The sequence below is a fragment of the Ochotona curzoniae genome, unplaced genomic scaffold, assembly GCF_017591425.1.
Source record: "Ochotona curzoniae isolate NIBS_2020 unplaced genomic scaffold, NIBS_Ocur_1.0 contig_66, whole genome shotgun sequence".
In the NCBI taxonomy this organism is placed as follows: domain Eukaryota; kingdom Metazoa; phylum Chordata; class Mammalia; order Lagomorpha; family Ochotonidae; genus Ochotona; species Ochotona curzoniae.
The window spans coordinates 13,621,082-13,642,169 of record NW_024466512.1 but is presented as its reverse complement, the minus strand read 5'-3'; the positions used below and the strand labels follow the sequence as shown (position 1 = coordinate 13,642,169).

Genomic DNA, 21,088 nt, shown 5'->3' with positions numbered 1-21,088 from the left:
TTAGAAAAGTTTAATTTTTTCCTTAATTTCTTAGAAGGTTGTTGTTTGATATTATCTTTTTGAAGTGCTGTCTGATTCAGGGTGCCTATTTGAAATCTTTACACTTAAAAATATTAGATAAATATGTATGAGACATTTTCTAGAAATGGTTAGTCTATATTTTTCTTATACTATGTATGGATGATGTTTGGTCTAGGACCACATTACCAAGCAAGGAAATCACAGGCCTGTATGCTTGTGACCCCAGGTGTGTGGCTCATGCATGCTGTCCTTTAGTTTTCATATGCCAAAGTTTCAATTACAATAATATGAATATGAGGGAGAGTCCATTAAGATACTAAATGTAGAGTGTGAACATCTGGCATAGGTTACCTCCATCCCTGTCGAAGTGTCCGATTGCAAGTCCTGGCTCTAGCTCATTATTCTAGCTTCCTGCTAAAGTGCATCTGGGAAGCGCCTGGTGTTGGCTCAGCCTTTGGCCTGGCACTCAGCTGGGTTCCTGGCTGCTGGCTTCAGCCTGGCCCATTGCTGGTGTCTGCGGGCGATGGGGAGAGTCAGCAGTTAGATGGTGTTCCCATTCTGTCTCTCGCACTCCTTCCTTCCCTCCAATTTAAAATAAATAAATGATTCTGAAAAATAGTTGAAATAAGGTGGAAATATATTTGTAGTGGATTACTTGTTTAACCAGACATCAACTAGAACTAATAAATATAAAAATATTTTGAGAATTACACAATTTTTTTAAAAGATTTGTTTATTTTTATTGGAAAGGCAGATGTACAGAGAGGAGGAGAGGCAGAGGGGAAGAAGTGGCCGCAATGGGCAGTGCTGTGCCGATCTGAAGCCGGGAACCTGGAACTTCTGTCTGGGTCTCCCATGAGGGTGCAGGGTCCCAAGGCCCCAGGCCATCCTCAGCTGCTTTCCCAGGTCACAAGCAGGGAGCTGGATGGGAAGTGGAGCTGCCGGGATTAGAACTGGCACTCTTATGGGATCCCAGTGCATTCAAGACGAGGACCTTAACCATTACACTATTGTGCCAGGCCCAAGAATTACACTATTGTTTAATCAGTGACTTTCTTGTGAATATACAATAATCATATGAAGTTGATAGGTTAAAGATTTCTCAAGGTCAGAAGATTCTTAAATATTCTAAAAATGTAAACTGTCTCAGTACTTCAGTGGACCGACTGGAATCTCACACAAGGGACTGAAACGTGAAATCTCCCATTGTGTTCTCAGGTTTGGCCTTCTAAGTTGGATTGCTTTTGTATTCTTGCGCATTTTATTTTGTAAAAGATATTTTAGAAATTAATCTATGGTAACAGTAAGCAAGGTTTCTCCTTGACCTTGTAGTAGTACAGGGAAAATGAAAAGTAGAATTCTATGTTATTTTATGTAATTTTACACTGTATTACCACTTAGAGTTGTACTTGCACTGACTTCTCATTCAGAGTTCAGAACACTTCGTTGAATGAACCTGGAGAGTTTCTGAGAACAGGAACTTGCCAGACCTCTGAGAAGTCGCTGTCCTGGCTAGGCCAGACACTCACCTAACTGATGCCACGTTGGCAAAAAGAGGAGAAAGAGGACGTGTCTCTTAAATATTATCAAGCAAAAATTGTCTTTAGCACACCTACAGACAGGTAAGTAGCATACATCAGATAGTGCAGTGCCTAGTTAGAAAGAATGCGGTAAAAAACTAAAATGACTAAGTCTGGCTCCGAGTAGTAAAAGAAATATCAAAAATGAAAAAACCCTTTCGATTAAAAACCATGAGGAAGCTGAGAAAGGAACTTTTCAAGTTAATCCTCTTTATTTACCTCATTAAAGTGAATGTTAGTTTTGGTGATTTCCAACAATTTGTTGTCTTGGTGTGGGTTACTCTAAACAACTTACACATATTTAGAATATATTATGCACCAAACATTGTGTCAGGGACAACAAGATGAATATAGCACATTATCCATAGCCTTAGTAATTTTAATATGGTGAGTGAAATGAGGCACATACAGATGACTGGGGTGTGTGTGTGTGTGTGCACACGCATGCGTGTGCAAGTGAAGGTAGTAGGGTTGAAGGCACACACCTAGGGAAAGGGAGGGTGTGGGCAGGTGAACAGAATGAATCAACATGATGGGGAAAGGAGGTAGGAGACAGGAGCTGGGGAGGGACGGTGGCAGGAAGGCAGGGGGATGCTCCCATGTGTGGAACTGCTCCAGGTGACAGCTATGGGGCAGTCCTGGTGTCTAAACACCACTGCGAATTAGAATTAGAATTGTGCTGCCCGGCTCCCACTCGCAGCCATTATGACTTGACTGGCGCGGGATGCAGCCAGGAGTTGCCTCGGTCACATGGTGTGGGAAAGTGAGTCATGGGGCCTGGCAGAGCTTGCTCTGCCAAGTCGGGTAGCTGAGTTTCTGTTTTGTTGTGATTAGGGGCTATTGAAGCATTGCACACACTGGTAAGGTAGCTGCACATTGTGGGACACACTGGGAACAATGACGCTCCTGCTTCTGCTGAGCTGCAGTGCTACCCCATACTCATTTTTTTAGACTCTCAGATCTTCAATACAATTTTTAACTAAGTTTCTAAAGTTGGCAGAATTCAGTATGATAGTTATTACATACATTTATTTCAAATGACTGTAAAGACAAATTTTCATTTTGTATGTGGTTAAGTATTATGGTAAGTTTTAGCTGGGGAAAACAAATCATACATAAAGCCTAAATGCATCTTTTTCCTATGTGACAAGAAGCATTTTAACTCTGACTGGGCTTCGAGCAAAAACAAAGCGCAGCCTTCGGCGTATAGCTGCATACAGACTGTGCCTTTGACCTTCTGTTCTCAGCCAATGCCAATGGAACAAATTCTGGTTGTTTGTTTGTTTGTTTGTTTGTTTTGTTTTTAGTTCTAAATTGGCAGATGTGTATTTTGGAAACAGGCGTGTTAACTCTCTTGTAAGAAAAATAAAGTTACAAAAGATACCTGTCTCTGGATTTCGTGAGGAAAACTATAATTTATATGCACATATATATTCACAGAGACACAGACTCTTTTTTTTCTTCCTCCTGTGAAGTCTCGCAAAACTGACTGCAACTTAATTTTGTACCAGAATTGTGAAGAAATTGCTGGTAATCTCTAATCATAGAAAAAGCCGCAGCGATGTGATGGATAAATAGGACTGTTATGGCCAACATCTTCATTGATCTTAACAGAACTGCTCTCTGCCTCCCCTGTGTCTGTATTTTCTTTTGGCAGTAAGCCGAGTGAATTTGGAACAGAGAGAAAGAGAAAAAAAATCTGCTTGGTTCCAATTGATGATGGCCATGCACTGGTGAGGAGGAAGACAGCTTTACCACCCCGCGGTGGAATTACTAGCGGATTTCTTGTCTCTTGTTAGTTTAAGGGAGAAATTGAAGTTCCTTTTGTGGCCAGCTTGGAGAATCTGTAACTTAACATTACTCACAGCTTATGAAACTACTGAAATCTTAGGAACAATATATCAAGTGATATTTAGAATTTCAACTTGTGATAAATCTTTTAGATGATTTCTGAGTGATAGTTTAAAACGATTCAGATTAGGAAAAATGCTATTAGGTGTCTTCATTGCTAGTTGGACATCTGTTGTACTTAAAGCAAAATAATTGTTATTTTCTTAATTTTCTTTAAACATAGCTTATTGAAGAGTTTTGGTTATTGGCACACTATTTTGCTATAGATTTACAATCAGATTGTCTTTATGAGTGTATGTAATTTTAAAATATTTTATCATATAAATTCACTCCTTTTAAGCTACTTATTATATACCCTTAGGTGGATTCTAAGGTTAGCAGTTCTGTGTCTGGAGTTATAAAGTTAGGGTGGAATGATTGTCAGTGTATCTTACGTCTGAGAAGGATTTCTGTCTTCTCTGTTCAGAGATGTGAAGAGTACAGTTGCGCTTTCTAATTTAACAGAAAATGGCCACAGATGGCACTATGACACACACTGATATTAAAATAGACGATATTGTGGTGTACTTTTAATATGGTCTTTACAGAATCCTCTCGCATAGGGCTTGCACCTAGAAAGGGAAAACGGCAGTGCTCACACACCCGTGCCGCTCACACACCCATGCTGCTCGTCCTTGCCTTGCAGGGAGCATCCCTAAAACTGTGCCACTAACTCAAGGCCTTGTGTCTTCAGTTCTGTTATGACTGAGGCTAAACAACTGTCACTGGCAGGTGACTAGAGGCAGACAGTATGGGAAAGAGAGAGGAAAGGAGTAGGAGAAAATGAAAGTCTAAGAAAAAGGAAGAAAAAAATAGCAAGTATTTCCCGAAAGGATGGGGATGCCGGCAGCAAGCGCCTCAGGTGCCAGTTTGCTGCTACTTGTAAAACGATCTGCCTCTTCCTGCTGTTTCCAGATCCTTTCGATGTCTTTTTAGAATCCAAGTGGTTCTAAGAAATATCTCAAGGTACAGCCTAATGTTGTCATTAAGTTTAAATTTGCCTAAAGAATTTTGCAGGTCCTCCAATTACAAAAAAATATCTGTACAAATCTAGTCAGCTTCAGTGTTGCTGTCACATGTACTCAGGATTCACTCATCCGGGGATCTTAACTCCATTATATTTTTATACTCCATATCATAAATTTGTTGTCTGATAACATGCCTGCCTTGCTAACGATGCTCTGGTAAAGTTCAGCTTCTTGCTTTTTACAGCAGAAAACACTGATTTCTAACTGAACACTTGCGGTAATGAACAGTCTTTTTCATTGGTCTAGGAGAATTTTTAACTTCAGCACTGTTGAAATTTGAAGCTATATAATTTTTGTGTGTGTGTGGTAGGACAGCTGCACCGTATCTTACAGTTTAGCAACGTGACTGGCCTCCAGGTACTAAATTCTAGTAGACCCCGCCCACAACACACACCCACGCATCCCAGTTGTGACTTTCAAAATATATCTGTACATACTACAAGTGCTCGTTCGGTACAAAATTATCTTTGGTTAAAGGCCATACAGTTTAGAATGATCACTGATTGGATTTTACAGGGAGAGAGAGAGAGAGAGAGATATCATTGCCTGTGGGCTCCCTCTTATAGGCTGTACAATGTTTTTTGCCAGTTATGTTTCATAGCCAGGTTGTAATTTTGATTTAAGAGGTTTTTGAAAAGTTAAGACACTTTCCTGTGGTTTCATAATTGAGATCCAGGACTTCAAGTCAAATGCAGTTGATTTAAAAAGTACTAAATCATACTACTCTGTAGCATTTATCTTTAAAGTGTCAATTAAGTACCTGCTAGATCTGGGGTATAAAAATGACTTGGTTCACTAACCAACCTACTTTTATTTCAAGTGAAATGTAAAGAAAAGACAGTGTGATGCAGTGGGTCACACAGTCAAAGTTTAGGAGTTTTGGCTTTGCATACCAACTCTGACCAGTTAGCTGAGTGCCCTTGGCAAAGTCACTGTTTCCCGGCATCTTCAACCTAAAATGCTGATTTGCGTTTGCAACTCAAACTGCATGCTATCTAAGATCTGTTGTTGAATGATGTTGAACATTGAAATACATTGCATTTCAAGAGTTGTGAAAGATTTCACATTGCTTTTTTTTTTTTTTTTTTTGAAGTGATATATTTCTTTCTTTGAAGAGCAGGGTGATAGAGGTTGAGACAGAGATGCCTTCAAACCATTACTCCCATGACTGCAGCTAGTAGCTGGGAGCTCCATCCTGGTCTCCCACCGGGGTGTCAGGCCCCTAGTGCTTGGGCCGTTCTCTGTGCTTTCCCAGGGAGCTGGATCAGAAGCAGAGCAAGCAGGGTTTGAACTAGCGGAATTCTGACTTAAGTTGCTGGCATTACAAGCATAAGCTTAATCCACTGTGCTGTAACACTGTCCTTTCACATTCCTTTAAAACTGTTTTTTGTACATTTTGGAACCATTGGCGTGTGCTTTGGAACTTGGGCTCTACTTACTCCATTGGTCTCATATTGATGTGTCTTCCGTTTCTACAATGCATAGATTATTACACTCTTTGTAAAGGTTTTTTTTTTTTTTAATTATCTTTCCTGTCATGCTAGGGTTTCTTTGCTTTCTATTCATCTAGGCACTTAAATTTCTAACCTGTATGAACTTACACATTGTTTCCTTGTCAAAGCTAAAATGATGTATTGATTTTTACTTTCTTATGTTTTATTGCCCCGACCAGTTGTAAGATCTTCAAGAGAAGAAGTGCCTTCTACTTGTATGTTTTCTGAAGATTTAATGAGAGCTGTGCATAGTAGGTGTTCATTAAGTATCTGGGATTTGTAGTGTGAGCAAGTACCTTTTAACAAATAACATCTATAAGTGACAGACATATAGAGTGTAAGTACTCCAATCAAAATTTATAGCTAGTGTGACTTGTTCTCTGAACACAATATTTATTTAGTTTTATTGGCACAACATAATAATGCCAGTGTTACAGCATGTGTTTATTTTGACTCCTTTTAAATGTCCCAGGCCTGGGAATTAAGATGCTTTAAGAATGGAGTTTCTGAAATGCTCCATTGGGTACATCTTTTCAGAAATAGCCATGTGTAGGGAAATATGACATGTTCATTGCCAGAGAAGAGCTGATAAATACAATTTGATGCAGTATTTCAGCAAACATTTCAATAACTTTTTGACATTTTCCTGTAGTCCTTATTTACCTTATCAATAGTTATGGTGACATACAGTTGTCAACTTTTTATATTAAGAGCAAACTAATAAATTAAACATGTTGTATTTATATCTGATGAAAGTTGACGTTTTGGAAGGGTGTTAAAATATGCTGACAGGCCCTGTTCATAAGCTCCTTTGGTATAAATATGCAGATGACATCCTTAGATATTGTTTGTACACATGCTGATAGACAGAAAGTGTTGACAATGTAACAGATGCAAATGTCAGCCTCGGATTTAACCTTTCTGTGTAGAAAAAGATGTTAGTTTTAAGTTACATGTATCTTTTAACTTTATTTCAAAGTTTTTATTATTTGTTAGCCTGTTATCATGTCCCACAAAAAGCAGTTGTTGGGATAAGATTTGCACCTTAGATCTCTTTATGTGGCATTTCTGCTTAAATGATTGCAATTGCATGGATGTGTGTAGTTTGCAGATCTTTATGGGTTATTTTCTGTGTTCATTTCCTAGCTCCTGAATTTTTTTTTTGCAGCATCGTATTTACTCATGCAAGGTGTTTGGGGTAATTAATTAAGCCTCAGGGAAGTATTGTGGATTCCTGTTCCTGCCCCACATGTACTTTATTTTAAAACATTTCTCATAACAGTTTGCTGTACTTATGTCTTTGCTAAGATCAAACAGATGGGAATGCCATGTAGCACTGTAAACAGTGTCTGGCTTATGGAGGCTCAGATGTGATAGGAATAGAGTGAGTCGCAAGTGCACTCAGCATGTAGGTAGGGCATGTATTTAAATACTGCCTTGACCCACCAGCTGCCTTGAGAATTTTTGTAGGTTTGCACTTTGGGGAGGTGTAACTTCCTCCTTTGTAAAAAGGGATTAATGATACCTAGTTTGCTTTCTTCACATTGGGGTAATCATAGACAAATGTATCATGAAGATACTTTGGAAAATGTATGGAGCAGACATATGAGAAAAGCATTATTATAGTACACTTACGTGGTAAGTCTCAGATAGACCAATATTCTGCGTAAGTCTGTTACTAGGCATGAAAACCTGGGCCTTGGATGCCTTTGAATCTAATGTTTTATAATCATTATAGTCAATAGCCATTAGAAATTATATCAAAGGTCTAAAGAATGTATTATCTAGCAAAAAGGTAAATAATCCATAGTGTTCTCTATAAGAATATATTCAGATTAAAGACCCTAACACCTCAGCTTGTGCATTTATACACATTCATATGCAGAATGGTTTATTTTGTCCTGAACCCATAGCCAAACCTTAGGTCATAATCATTTCTCAATTTACACATCCACATTATTCTATTTACAGTGTAGTCTTGATTTTTGCCACATTTAATCTATTCTTAGTTCTGTGCATGGCGAATGGGTCTGTTGAAGCAGTAAATTCAGTTAGAGATAATATCAGTTTTCGGAGGGAAATGTGATCTTGGCATAAGGAGGAGTGTGGAGATATTTATGAAGAGTCTTCCAACAATTCATGAGAAGTGTGTCTCAAGAAAAATGCACGGATCTCCATTTTTTGAACCAAAATAAAATTTAATTCCATTTTCCACCAACTTTCTGAAGTTTCTTGCATACTTTAGAGATGTCCTGCTTTCACATGAGAAATGCTGTGATGGGATTAATTAAATGCTGTTCTGGGTGCTTAACAGTTGAGTCTTTGAGAGACTTGCAGGGTATAAATCTTGCTAGTTGGATCCAATTCAAATTTTACCTTCTAGCTTCACTCCCACTTCCCCATCATCCCAAGACATCATAAATTGCACTCATCTTTAAGTCCCACGATCAAAATAATCTTTATTGTTACACACAGTTAATTCATTTTTTTCTCACCCAAACTGCATTTATTTTTTTCAAAGCTTTACCTATTTTTATTGTAAAGTCAGATATACAGAAAGGAGAAGAGACAGTAAGGAAGATCTTCCATCTGATGATTCACTCCCCAAGTAGCAGCAGTGGCAGGAACTGAGCCAATCCAAAGCCAGGAGCCAGGAGCCAGGAGCCTCTTCCAGGTCTCCCACGTGGGTGCAGGGTCCCAAGGCTTTGGACCATCTTTGCCTGCTTTCCCATGCCACAAGCAGGAAGCTGGAAGGGAAGTGGAGCAGCTGGGACATGAACTGGTGCCCATATGGGACCCCACCACATACAAGGCAAATATTTTAACCACTAGGCTACTGCACAGGGTACTTGCAAAGTATATTATAAAATATTTACTTATTTTATTTGAGAGAGTAGCAGAGAGAGGGAAACAAAGAGATTTTCCTTCTACTGGTTCACTCCCCAAATGGCCACAAAGACCAGACCTGGACTGGTCCAAAGCTGGGAGCCTGGAATTTCTTCCAGGTATCCCACATGGGTATAGGGGCTCAAGGCTATGGGCAATCCTCCACTGCCTTCTCTGGCTATTAGCAGAGAGCTGGGTTGGAAGGTGAAACAATTGGGACTTGAACTGGTACCGATATGGGATACTGGTACCGATATGGGATACTGGTACTACAGGCAGGGGATCAGTTTTCTACAGCAATGTGTGGCTTTGTATTTTGTAATATATTTTTCTGAAAGGAAGAAAATGGCTTTCATCCAAGTAATTTAATGTAAAATTGGCGGTCACTTTAAAACTTAACCTGAATTTATAATGTGATTTTATGTGTAAATATTTATTAACAGATATAGTCTTTGTATTTTACATGTGTGGGTTGCTTAGGAAGACAAGGTAGTAATCTTCAAAAAACTATGTGGATGGTGGTTTGGTTTACTGAGTTACATTTTATCATGTTATCCTAAATAAACAGAAGTTTCAACATATTGATAGCATGTTTTTAGTGGCTTCATCTTCCATTCTTCCAGTATCGGTACTATTAAGTCTTAAGCTTTATGCTGCCCTGTGGTTTATTTAGTTTCCAGATGTAATTAATCTTATTTCTTTGGCTACATTACATACTATTTTGGAAGAGAAACTGTGACACCATAAGCTGGATAAAAATATAAATTTTAAGTATTTATTTAGATTGAAGAATGAATAGGGATATCAAATCTAATATTCTAAAAAATGGAAACTGTCATTCTTTTGTGATGAGGAATAAACTTTATTATGTATTGCTGTCTTTAATTTTGGTAACATGTTTGTATTACTGGTAGTTAACATACAGGACTCTGCTATCCAGTATCAACCAAACCATACCCAGAGGTACTAAGTGTAATTAGGTGGAAGAGCATGGCCGTGCTACTGAGCTGACCAGTGGCTGAGCTGCAGTTACAAACCAGTGCTCTGTGATTTGGTATAGCCCATGTTCTTTGCACTATACTATCTTCTCTTCTATTTATCATGTATCTTTCAGGGGTCTGACTTTCTGATAGTCATGTGGGATTCTACCTTCTCATTTCTTTAATCTTCATTTCTTTGTTGATTCATTACTTGTGGATTATATAACTTTACAGTTAGTTTTCCAGGAATTTTTTTTTTAATCTTTTATGTGTATTTTGAAAAGAAAGAGCTGTGGAGGAAACCAAGGCTCAGTAGTCATAGAGATCTAATCGGCCACAATATTATAATACATATTGATTAAGTATTTTTAATGAAAGAAAATTATTTGAAGCCATTTATTATACATGCAATGCTGGCTTCTCTCACCTCTTAGTTTCCTCATCTATACAATGAAGTGCTTCGATGAGACCAGTGGTTCTTAACCTTGACCAGGTGTCTGCATCACCAGGATGGTTGACCCATCCTGACTGCGGATTCCTCGCAGCCTCCCTGATGTAGAGGCCAGGGTGCAGCCCAGGGACGTACTGTGGATTTAGATTTCCAAGGCGTGCCAGGCTGACACTGAAGCTGCCCTACAGGACCACGAGCCACTGGAGGAAATGATCCCCGAGGCTGCTCTCTGCTCTACACGTTATATGAATCAGCTCTGTCGGTCTTGTGGACTTTTTGGAAGATATCTGGTATCTTCTGCTTTGAAGATACACTTGTCAGATCTTTGCTGTATTTATTTTTGTTTGATGCCTTTTCTAGTCATGCGCCGTTTTTGTAGAAATTGCTTTTTTGTAGAAATTGTTTCCGGCCCATTCCACTGCCATTCTTTGTATACTGCCAAATTTTGTTTGTTTAGGGAACATTGGTGACATACATCTTCAGAACTGCTCTATGGGGAACTTTAAGTAAAATTTTGACGTATCATTAGGAATGCAAGCAATAAATTCTTTGGTTTGCTGTGGGCATCTTTACATTGGATGACTAAAAAAGGTTCTGGTTAATTAGAAATAATTTGTTAGAAACCTGAATCTTCTTTTTTGCTCTTTCAGATTAAAAACTCAGCTCCCAGCTGGATACTTCTACGTGCAGGAAATCTGATTGTCAGATGATTAATTGCAATAGATACAAAATTAGAGTTAATACGATGTGGCAAATATAGATAACCAAGAGGCTGACTACATGTTGAAAGAAAGAGCAGCTGAAATCTAGATTGCGTATTGCGGCTGTCGTTGGGTGTTTCGCCTTTGCCAGCAGATCTTGTAGAAACAACACTTGGGTGAACTTTGCCTTTTTCAACCTATTTTAAGCAAATTTCTCGCAGTAAAAATGACTGAAACAAGAGTTCCCACTGCCTGAAATTAGACTTAGGAAACTGGACTATTGTGAAACTTCATTTCTAATGTCAAAGACAGGATTTGTAGCTGGTTTTGGTTCCATTTTGGAGAAATATCTGCCTAAAATATTTTTTCCAGTTGAAATGACTTGTTTTTATTTCCCAATGTTTTGTCACCAAATATTTTTTAAAAGAAAAAGTGTCCTGTGTTTTTGTAATTTTTTTCTTCATATATCATTGGATCTTATAGTTGTATCATTTTTGCCTTAACATATATATTTATAAACTATTCATCAAAAAAATTTATGAAGTGAAAAAAAGTCTTACAGTCTGTCAGTAATTAAATTAGCCATCTCCAGACTGATTCAACCTGTTGGTTTCTTTAAGGTCCCAATGAAGGAATAAAAAATTTCCCTACATTTATAAATATGATTCTTTGACAGTCTTCTGAACTTTTTATTTTTGCTGAAGAGTTTTTCAGCCCTCAGATACTGTTTTACAAATTCAGCTAATGACCCAAATCCAGCTTGTTTGTTGTGTAGGAGTTGTATTAAAATAACTCACTGTATGTGTATTGTCATTAATGATATGCTCATTTTGATAATGGGGCTGCAGATTCTAAGTCTATAGTCCTTGGGGAGATGCTACAATTTTTTTTTAACTAAGTATTGTTCTGGCTCCTTTCCTTGATTGGCCCAGAAATAGCAATCAGCTGGGGAGCAGGATGACATGCCTCTTAGCGATCCCTTTGATCTCTGAGATGAGTATCAACATTGTATGCTTCCTAATGGAAGTGTAATTTAATGAAATCTATTGGGTAAACATACTTCAGATGTTCAAAGGAGGTGACAAAATTTTTGCTGGCAGCCAGGACCTGGCTGCTTCCCAGCTTGCCTCTAGCTGCTATGCATACAGCATTGAGAAAGGCACTTAAAATAGGAACACAAAGTATTATTTTCATTGTATTTCAAGTCCCACCCCCATTCCCATTTGTCCCCCTCCCCCCACCTGGCTTGGCCTCCTCCCTTTTTTCCTTAGTTTATCTTTGTGGTGTTTCTATGAGTGTCTTTTGACATGGAGCCTTTCCCAGTAGAAAGTGGAATGTGAGATTTGATCTTTATGTTTTTCTTGGTTTATTTTATGACACCAAAAGTAGTACATTGGGTGCAAACTTAGAAGTTGTAGGCAAGCAATTTACATAGAGCATCCAAGAGGGAAAGTGCAGTCTATAAAAAGTACTTATGGCAGCACCAGTTGATTAAATTAAACATTCTTTTTGTTCTGTTTTAAGAGATAATGATAGAACCTGATTGTGCTTCAACAATCCTTGCGAAAGTGAAATGGCAGTAGCCAAGGACGGTGCGACTCAGGGATCTGACTAATCTTTGTCTAGCTCTTTTGCTGGACTACTAGTCACTTTGGCTTATCTATTAAGTGAAGAGGTTGGATTAGATGTTTCTGAAGGTCATTTTCAACTCTGAAATAGTGTCCTTAATACTGAGAACCTATACTGCCCAATCAAAGCATCATGGCAATCATATGATTAACTTTCAATTTTCTTTAACTCCACTCAGAACAAACAAAAAGAGGCAACAGTGAAGCTAGTAGTATTTTTTACCCAACAAATCGAAACCATACTATATCAAGATTAATAAATTGTAGAAATCATTAATATTATTAGTTTAAGTCATCAAAGTCCTGTGTATACTCTACAGTGATGACATCGTTCAGTTCTAACTATCCCGATTTCAAAAGATTAGTAATCATTTATGGCTAGTGGCCACCACATTGTAGCTCTAGATGCTACTACAATTAAACTATGTCAAACTATATTTCCAGGAGCTTTTGGGGCTTGAAAAGAAAAGTTGTTAAGCCTCTACTTCTTCCATGAAATCAGTGGTACTCAACGTGGCAGCAAGTTGGAGTCACCTGACAAGCTTTTGAAAACTATTACTGCCTGTATTCCCTGCCCAGGAATTTGAATTTGATAAAGTTGCAGCCAGGATACAGGGAGTATGGAAAGCTCCACGGGAGGTTCCAATGTTTGGTCAGTGCTGAGAACTGCTGCGCTAGACATAAACCCCTTCAAAGAAAGTTATGTCTTATTTTATAGTGGCCACACTCCATCGTCAAGCTTTCATAACCCTCAGCCTCCCCTCTTTGACCCCACTTTCTCAACCTGGGATACACAGGTTCTTTACAACAAACCCAAAATGTTTTAAATCAGCAAACCACAAACTTTATAAAGGAGCGATATAATTTACTTATCTTATTTAAAATTGGGATGTGATACATGAAAGAGTATGGATACTTTTGAAGAATGTTTGAAACAATAGCAAGAAACAAATTTCAAGAGACGCTTTTGATGTTAGTCCCGAAAATTTGAAATTTTAGAATTCTGTGCAATATAGAAAGATATTTCTATATGTAGTGATATTTTTGATATTTTAGATAACTTCAGGTAAAAAGAAATTTCTTTGTAGCCTGGCTTCTCTTTTGAAACACAGATTTGTTAAGATATAATTTGCAGGCCCAGCATGGTAGCTTTTAGCAGCTATAGTCCTCACCTTGAACGTGCCAGGATTCCATATGGGCGCCAGTTCTAATCCTGGCAGCCACGCTTATCATCCTGCTCCCTGCTTGTCGCCTGGGAAAGCAGTCAAAGATGGCCCAAAGACTTGGGACCCTGCACCTGTGTGGCAGACCCAGAAGAAGCTCCTGGCTTCAGCTCCAGCCATTGTGGCCGCTTGGGGAGTGAATCATCAGCTGAAAGATCTTCCTCACTGTCTCTCCTCCTCTCTCTATATCTGACTTTCTAATAAAAATAAAATAGATCTCAAAAAGTATAATTTACCTACAATACAGGGGTACAGCCATCACCACATCCATTTTCATTTAATGCACTCTCCAAGTTCCCTTTTGCTTTTCTGCAGTCAGTCTTGTGCCCACTTTCAACTTGATGTTAACTGTTAGTGATATGTACCATGTATCAATTACTTTATTATCGAGTAATATTCCAGTATCTTGATATGTATCACATTTATTTTTTCTGTTTACTATTCGATGGACATTTGTATTACCCATTTGCTTACTCTTACGGCTTGTGGTTCTGTGGGAATTCACTCACATACAAGTCTGTGTTGACTTTTATTTCTGTTTCTCTCTGGCAGATAGCTAGGGCAGGAACTGCTGGGTCATATAATAAATACCTATTTCAAGAATTTGCCACACTGCTTTCCACGGGGCTGTACCATTTCACATTTATACCAGCAGTGTAGGAACGTTGCAGTTTTGTAGTGGCTCATCAGCCCTTCACATTATCAGTATTTTTCATTGTAGCCATGTAGTAGGTATGAAAATTTATATTTTCATAGTGACAGTGTTTGGTGTCTCTTCATTTACTCACTAGCCATTATCTGCCTTTGGTGGAATGTCCGTTTGGATCTTGTATTCAGTTTTATTGGGCTGGTTATCGTCTTAGCATTGAATTCTTTTTGTGTTCTGGATGAATCAAGTACATGAGTTGCAGACCCCCCCCCCCCGTGTATAGCTTGGCCTTTCATTTTTTTAATATTACCTTTTGAAGTACAAAAGTTCTTAATTCTGATAAAATTCACTTTGCCAATGTTTTTGATAGATTATGTAGATTATGCTTTTGATGTTGTAGCTTATAAATCGTTGCCTAACCAAGGCTCAGAAATGTTTTCTAGAAGTTTTGTGATAGTTTTAATTCTTTCATTTAGATCTATGATCGATTAGTGTCATTTATTTTGATAATAAATATTTTGAGATAAAGGAACTCAATTTTTAGAATATAGATACCCGGTTGTTTTATCACCATTTTTTAAAAAATTGTTTTTTCACTTACTGGAATTCCTTGGCAGTTTTATAGGACATTAGATGCCTGTAATGGAGAGGATCATTTAGATGCTCTCAGTTCTGTTTCTGTGATCTGTGCACTTAACTTCACGCTAGTACCATGATATTTGACTACTGTAGCTTTATACTGAGTTTTGAAATCACATGGTGCAAGTCCTTCAACTTTATTCTTTTCCAAAAACATTTTACTAATTCTGGGTCCTAGGCATCTCCATTTAACTCTTCGGATCAGCCTGTCAATTTTTATGAAAAAAATCTGAGATTTTGATAGGAATTCATTAAACAGAAATCAGTTCAATGGGAGGAAATAGACTCTATTGAATCATATAATCCATCTAGATGTTCTTAATTTCTCTCAGCAATGCTTAGTGGTTTAGAGTATACAGATATTTTACTTTTTTGAGATTTATTTTTAAATATTTTATTCTTTTTGATGCTGTTAATGATTGTGTTATTATTTTTGGCATATTTAGTGCTACTGTATAGTCTATTTACTATATATACACTTGGTTTTTGCATATGAATCTTGTATCCTTCAACCTTGCAGAATGCATTTAGTTAAATACTTGAAGTAGTTTGCTTTATAGATTCTTTTGGTTTTTCTACATGAGATAGCATATTTATCTGTTAAAATATTTTACTCCTTTCCATTGGTATGCCTTTCTTTTGAAATTTTACTGTAACATTTTCCATTTTTGTGCCAGCTAAATACTGGTAGAATAATAAATAAAAGTGGCGAAAAAAGATTGATTTTGTGTTTTTGATTTTGGGGGAAAGATTTCTGATTTTATTAGGATCACATTAGCTATAGACACTTTGCAAATATCCGTTACCAAGTTGAGGAATTTTTCTTTTATTTTTAGATTATTTTGATGATGCATTGTAACAGGATGTTGGATACCATGAAATGTTATTTTTTTTTAAAGATTTGATTATTTTACCTGAAAATCACAGCCTCAGAAAGAGAGAGAGAGAGAAAGAAAGAATGAGTGTGTTCTGCTGTATCGCTGTCCAAATGGCTGCACTCAGTGACCAGAGCTGGGCTGATCCAGAGCTGAGAGGAGTTTCCCTGCATCTACCATGAGAGTACAGAGGCCCAAGATCTTGAGCCATCTTGCACTGCTTTACCAGGCCATTAGCAGGGAGCTGGATTGGAAGAGAAGCAGCCAGGACTCAAACCAGTGCATAGATGCCAGTGCTGCAGCCAGAGGATTAGCTTGTTATGCCACCACTCTGACCCAAGTGTTGTTTTTATTTAGGAGTCTATCTTGTTCTTTTTTTCTCCTTATTTTATTAACAGTGATATATTAATTGATTTTTTTAGATATTAAAGTAGTTTTATGTCCCTTAGTTAAATTCAACCTTGGCATAGTATATAATCCTTTTAATTGTTGATACTGTCTTAAGGATTTTTAAGTATGTGTTTATGAGGGAAAAGAGTTTACATTTTCCTGCCTCACCTGTACCTGGTTTTTACAACACGAACTTACTACACGTATCAGAGCCGTGCTCTTGTTCTGGTAGTGTATACACTCTGTAAGCGTGGACGGGGTGGCTGTGAACGCACATACGGGTCTGAGCCCTCTCTGGACCCTGACAGTCACCTGAGCCAGACCTGCTGCTGAAGGCCTGTCCACTGCTTGGCCAGTTCCTGCAGGGTGCTGGGCCCAGGCAGGGCTGCAGGAGCCAATCCACCTCCTGGATGGGGAGAGCTACTATCAGGTGCTTATCCGTTGGCTCACTCCCCTTGCTGCCTAGGATGCCGTCTAGACTGGCAGTGCAACTTGCTCCTGGCTGAGGCAACAGCTTGTTAGGCTGGAGCGCCTGCAAGCGAGCAAGGAGCTTGGCTAGAATGTGGCGGGTAGAAGGCCTGGTTGAAGTGGAAGCTGCAGGGGCTGAGGCTGTACCTTGTGGGTGTCCTCTAGGAACCGTGCTTTCCTCTTTTCTAAGCCAGGATATGAGGTACTTGAATTTCTGGACCACAGCAAGTTGGCCCAGCAAAGCTGGGCTGCCAGCCCCTTGCAGGTGGTTTTGAGGGAGTGCTGGCTGCAGGCTTCTACCATCTGCTCCTCTGGGGCTTTGAGAACTAGCATCTGAGGGGGCACAGTTGTTCTGGGGACACAGGCCCAGGTTGAAGGTTGCCTTGTGTTCAGAGTTCTGCATGTAAGACCATGCCTTATTTCTCAGGGGCAGTGGTGCCAACCAGCTGGCTGAGGAGGCAAGTGGTAGCCTTGAGGCACAGGAAGCAGAGTTGCTTTTTGCTAGGCTGCTGTAGTGGTGGGCCAGCCAGATACCGTCATTGAGTAGCCAGTGAAGGGGGTGGATGCAGCTGCTCAGGCAGGTCGTGGCTTCTGGGGGTTGTTGGTGTGGCTGAGCATCTTGTACTCTGCAGAGCAGTCAGGAACAGCCTGTCCACATGCCTCTTGAGGGACAGCTGATAGAACTTGCCCTGGAGGAACTTGCAAATGTGGAGGGCTGAGAGCAGCATCTCAGCTCTGGGGAAATGGAAGCAGGGATTCACTAGGATGGTACAAACTTTCCCATGTTGGGTTAAATATCTTGAAAACTTGGACCATCCTCCCAGAAGAGGTGACCCTCATTCTGCAACTGAGGTCCGTCTACCAGGAATGTATATAACACCTTTCCCCTTGGGTTGTAGTCTGGTAGATGAGTAAGTTCTCCAGGAAATGGGCACAGACATCCTCTGCTAACTAAAGGTGTCCAGCTAGTTAGTCTTGGCAACCTGCTGCAGCCTTACTGCTTCACTTGGGCCCTTAATTGGGAATCCATTCAACACTGTTAACAAAATGGGAAGATAGCGGAAGTCAATACTGAGGTCAAAATGCTGTCTCTGATCATGAGATCTGTCAGTCATCAAGTAAGTCAAGTTTTAAGGCTGAGCTGTAGGTTCCTGACTGTATCGCATACAGTCTGTCCATCTATTGATTGACCAAAGGAGCTCAGTTCTTAGGGATGGATGAAGTGAGTAGCCAGGAACTTAATCCCAGTCCCTTACATGGGTGGCAGGGACCCAGCCATGGTGCTCAGCACCTGCTGTGTGTAGGAGGGCACCTTAGCAGAGTTGAGATCGGAACTCAGAGAGGACTTGAATTCAAGCACTCCAAGGTGGGTGTAAGGATCCTGGTGGTGTCTTAACCTCTAGCCCAAAGAGCTTCACCTGTGTATATATTACAGTAATTTGAAGATGTTTGAGGAGAATCTGTCAGACTATCAGCATGATGGTCATGTTGACCTTGACAAAACCTGTGGATTGAATGGTAGGAAAAAAAAAAATCAGCAAATCCTTTTTTCTTCTTCAGAGTCTCCTATGTGACTACATGGCCCAAGGATTTGGGCCAGTCTCTGCTGCCTTCCCAGCCCTAAGCAGAAGGCTGGATAGGAAGTGGAACAATCAGGACATGAACTGGTACCCATATAGGTTGCTGGTGTTACAAGTAGATGATTAGCTTGCTATGCTACCTACACCAGCCCCTCAGCAAATCCTTTTTAAGCCAGGCTTGATCATTCCTAGCCATAATCATGGAAATATTTCTATATTAAGATCATTATGGCAAAATCATTGATGTATTAAACAAATCCTGTATTCATTTCACTTAAGCAGATATTTGTTGGTTAACATTTAAAGAGTCTCGATAGTGCAGATACTGCTCAAATACAATTTTTTAGTCTGTGGATCTGGTTGGTATAGCTTGGATTCTGAGTTGCACTGAATTCTCTAGAAGGGCATTCCTGTTTGGTCATAACCACTTAAGGTTTTGATTTCCTTAACCAAACCAAATATTTTGTGCCTTTTTTGTTTCGAGGAAATGTACACAGCTATCAGTTGGATTAATTTTTAAAAAGATTTATTTATTTTTTTAAAGATTTATTTTTACTGGAAAGGCAGAATACAGAGAGGAGAAGAGACAGAAAAAAAGATCTTTCATCTGTTAATTCATTCCCCAAGTGGTTGCAATGGCCACAGCTGTGCCGATCTGAAGCCATGAGCCAGGAGCTTTTTCTGGGTCTCCCATGCTGGTGCAGGTCCCCAAGTCTTTGGGCCGTCCTCGACTGCTTTCCCAGGCCACAAGCAGGGAGCTGGATGGGAAGTAGGGCTGGCTGGATTAGAACCAGCTCCCACATGGGATCCTGGTACGTACAAGGCGATGACTTTAACCATCATGCTATCATGCTGGGCCCAAGATTTATTTATTTTTAAAGGAAAGACAGAGTTAGAGAAAGAGAAGGACAGCAGAGAGAGAGAGAGTGAGAGAGAGAGAGAGAGAGAGAGAGAGAGACTTCATTTACTGACTCACTCCCCAAATGGTCACAACAGCCAGAGCTGAGCTGATCCTAAGCCAGGAGACAGGAACCTGTTCCAGGTCTCCCACATAGATTAGACAGCCCAAGGACTTGGGCCTGTTCTCCACTTTCACAGGCCAGAAGCAAGGGGCTGGATCCAAAGTACAGCAGCTGGAACACTAATGTGGGATATAGTGCTGCAGTGGAGGCTTAATGTGCTGTGCTACTGCAGTGGGCCCATTTGGACTAATTTTCAAGATAATGTTACTTTAAAAACAAAACATACATGCTGGATATTGTTTATCCTTGGGGAAGAGGGACAGTGATAATTATATAAAAGGAGAAATGTTTGAGCACGTAGTATTAAGTTGATTCTATTAAGTTGCTCACAAGTTTTGCCTGGTATTAAATCCTGATTACAACACTTGTTAGCCTTTTGAATTTGGGTAGGTTGCTTGTTTGTTTTCCCTGCCTCAGTTTTCACGTTTGTAAAATGGACATTGCATCTGCTTCATAGATGTTGTGATAAAGTGATGTACACACGCATGCTCACGTCTCTTAGAATATATCAGATATATAGTAAGTCTGAAAATATATTGGCTATTTTTAAAAATCTAAATTTGGTTTATTTTTGAAGCATGTCTTACCAATTTTAGAGTAAAACAAATATAAATTAGGACAAACTCTCCAAGAAACATGCTTTGTTTAGCCTGAGGCTTTCTTGATGGTAAATTTACATGCCTCATTTGGCTACTCAGTAGTACACTGAGTGAAAACCATTTACTTATCCACTGTAGTTTACTAAAATTGTATTTTTCAGTTCATAAAATAGATCTAGCTAAGTATATAAAATAGGCTAACATTTATCTCTGGAATAGAAACTCCCATGATCTATTGCCAGTTCTATATACAGGAAAGGATGGAAAGATTTGATTAATCCCTCCTAAAATTTATGGTTCTGAAAACAAGAACTTGAATGATTACTTTCCATTGGTTTTTCATTTTTTGTTATGAATGGAAAAAAGCAGTAAAATAGCTCATCTCTAAGTAATTTCCATCATAATTTTTAATGTTTGATGTTCCTTAGTGTTTCCATTCTTCTCTGAGTTATGTGCCTCATATATTTGCTATTCAAGCATTCAGAGTAAATTTTATTTCTTAGCTAAAATACACCATTTTCTGAAGCATGGCCTAGTTTATATTGACCTAAGTAGTGATCTGTGTTATTAGACCATCATATACATATCCCTCACCTGTAGGAGAATGAAGTTATTTTTTAACCACGCTTGTTATTCAGAAATTCTGTTATGGTATGATTTATAGGATATTAGTAGATCCTGCCATGTCATCATCCAGATAATTGAAGTCGGTTTATTTTGTTTGAAAACGAACACATTTCTAATTGCTAAATTTACCTGTAGATTCCATGCTCATGATGGTCTGACCTCCTTACCACCACCCAGCGCCATGTGAACTCAATGACAGCCTTTTCCTTTTCAGGGTCCTAGGGACTTTTGTAATATATTTGTTCACAGAACATTAACACGACTGTCTAGAGAAAAATTATAATATTTATATTAGACAGATAGATAAAAAGTAGATTTTAGGACTGCTTTTTGCTTGACTCATGGGGCTGAAGTCCTG

The 21,088-nt window shown here is 39.0% G+C and overlaps 1 protein-coding gene and 1 pseudogene across 4 annotated transcripts in view; one reads left to right on the top strand and one right to left on the bottom strand.

The window, feature by feature from the left end:
- VTI1A (vesicle transport through interaction with t-SNAREs 1A) overlaps positions 1–21,088 on the top strand; it is a 347,830-nt gene that overhangs the window by 26,349 nt on the left and 300,393 nt on the right. The gene's annotated exons all lie outside the window — the stretch shown is intronic.
- LOC121164328 lies at positions 16,616–20,878 on the bottom strand (annotated as a pseudogene).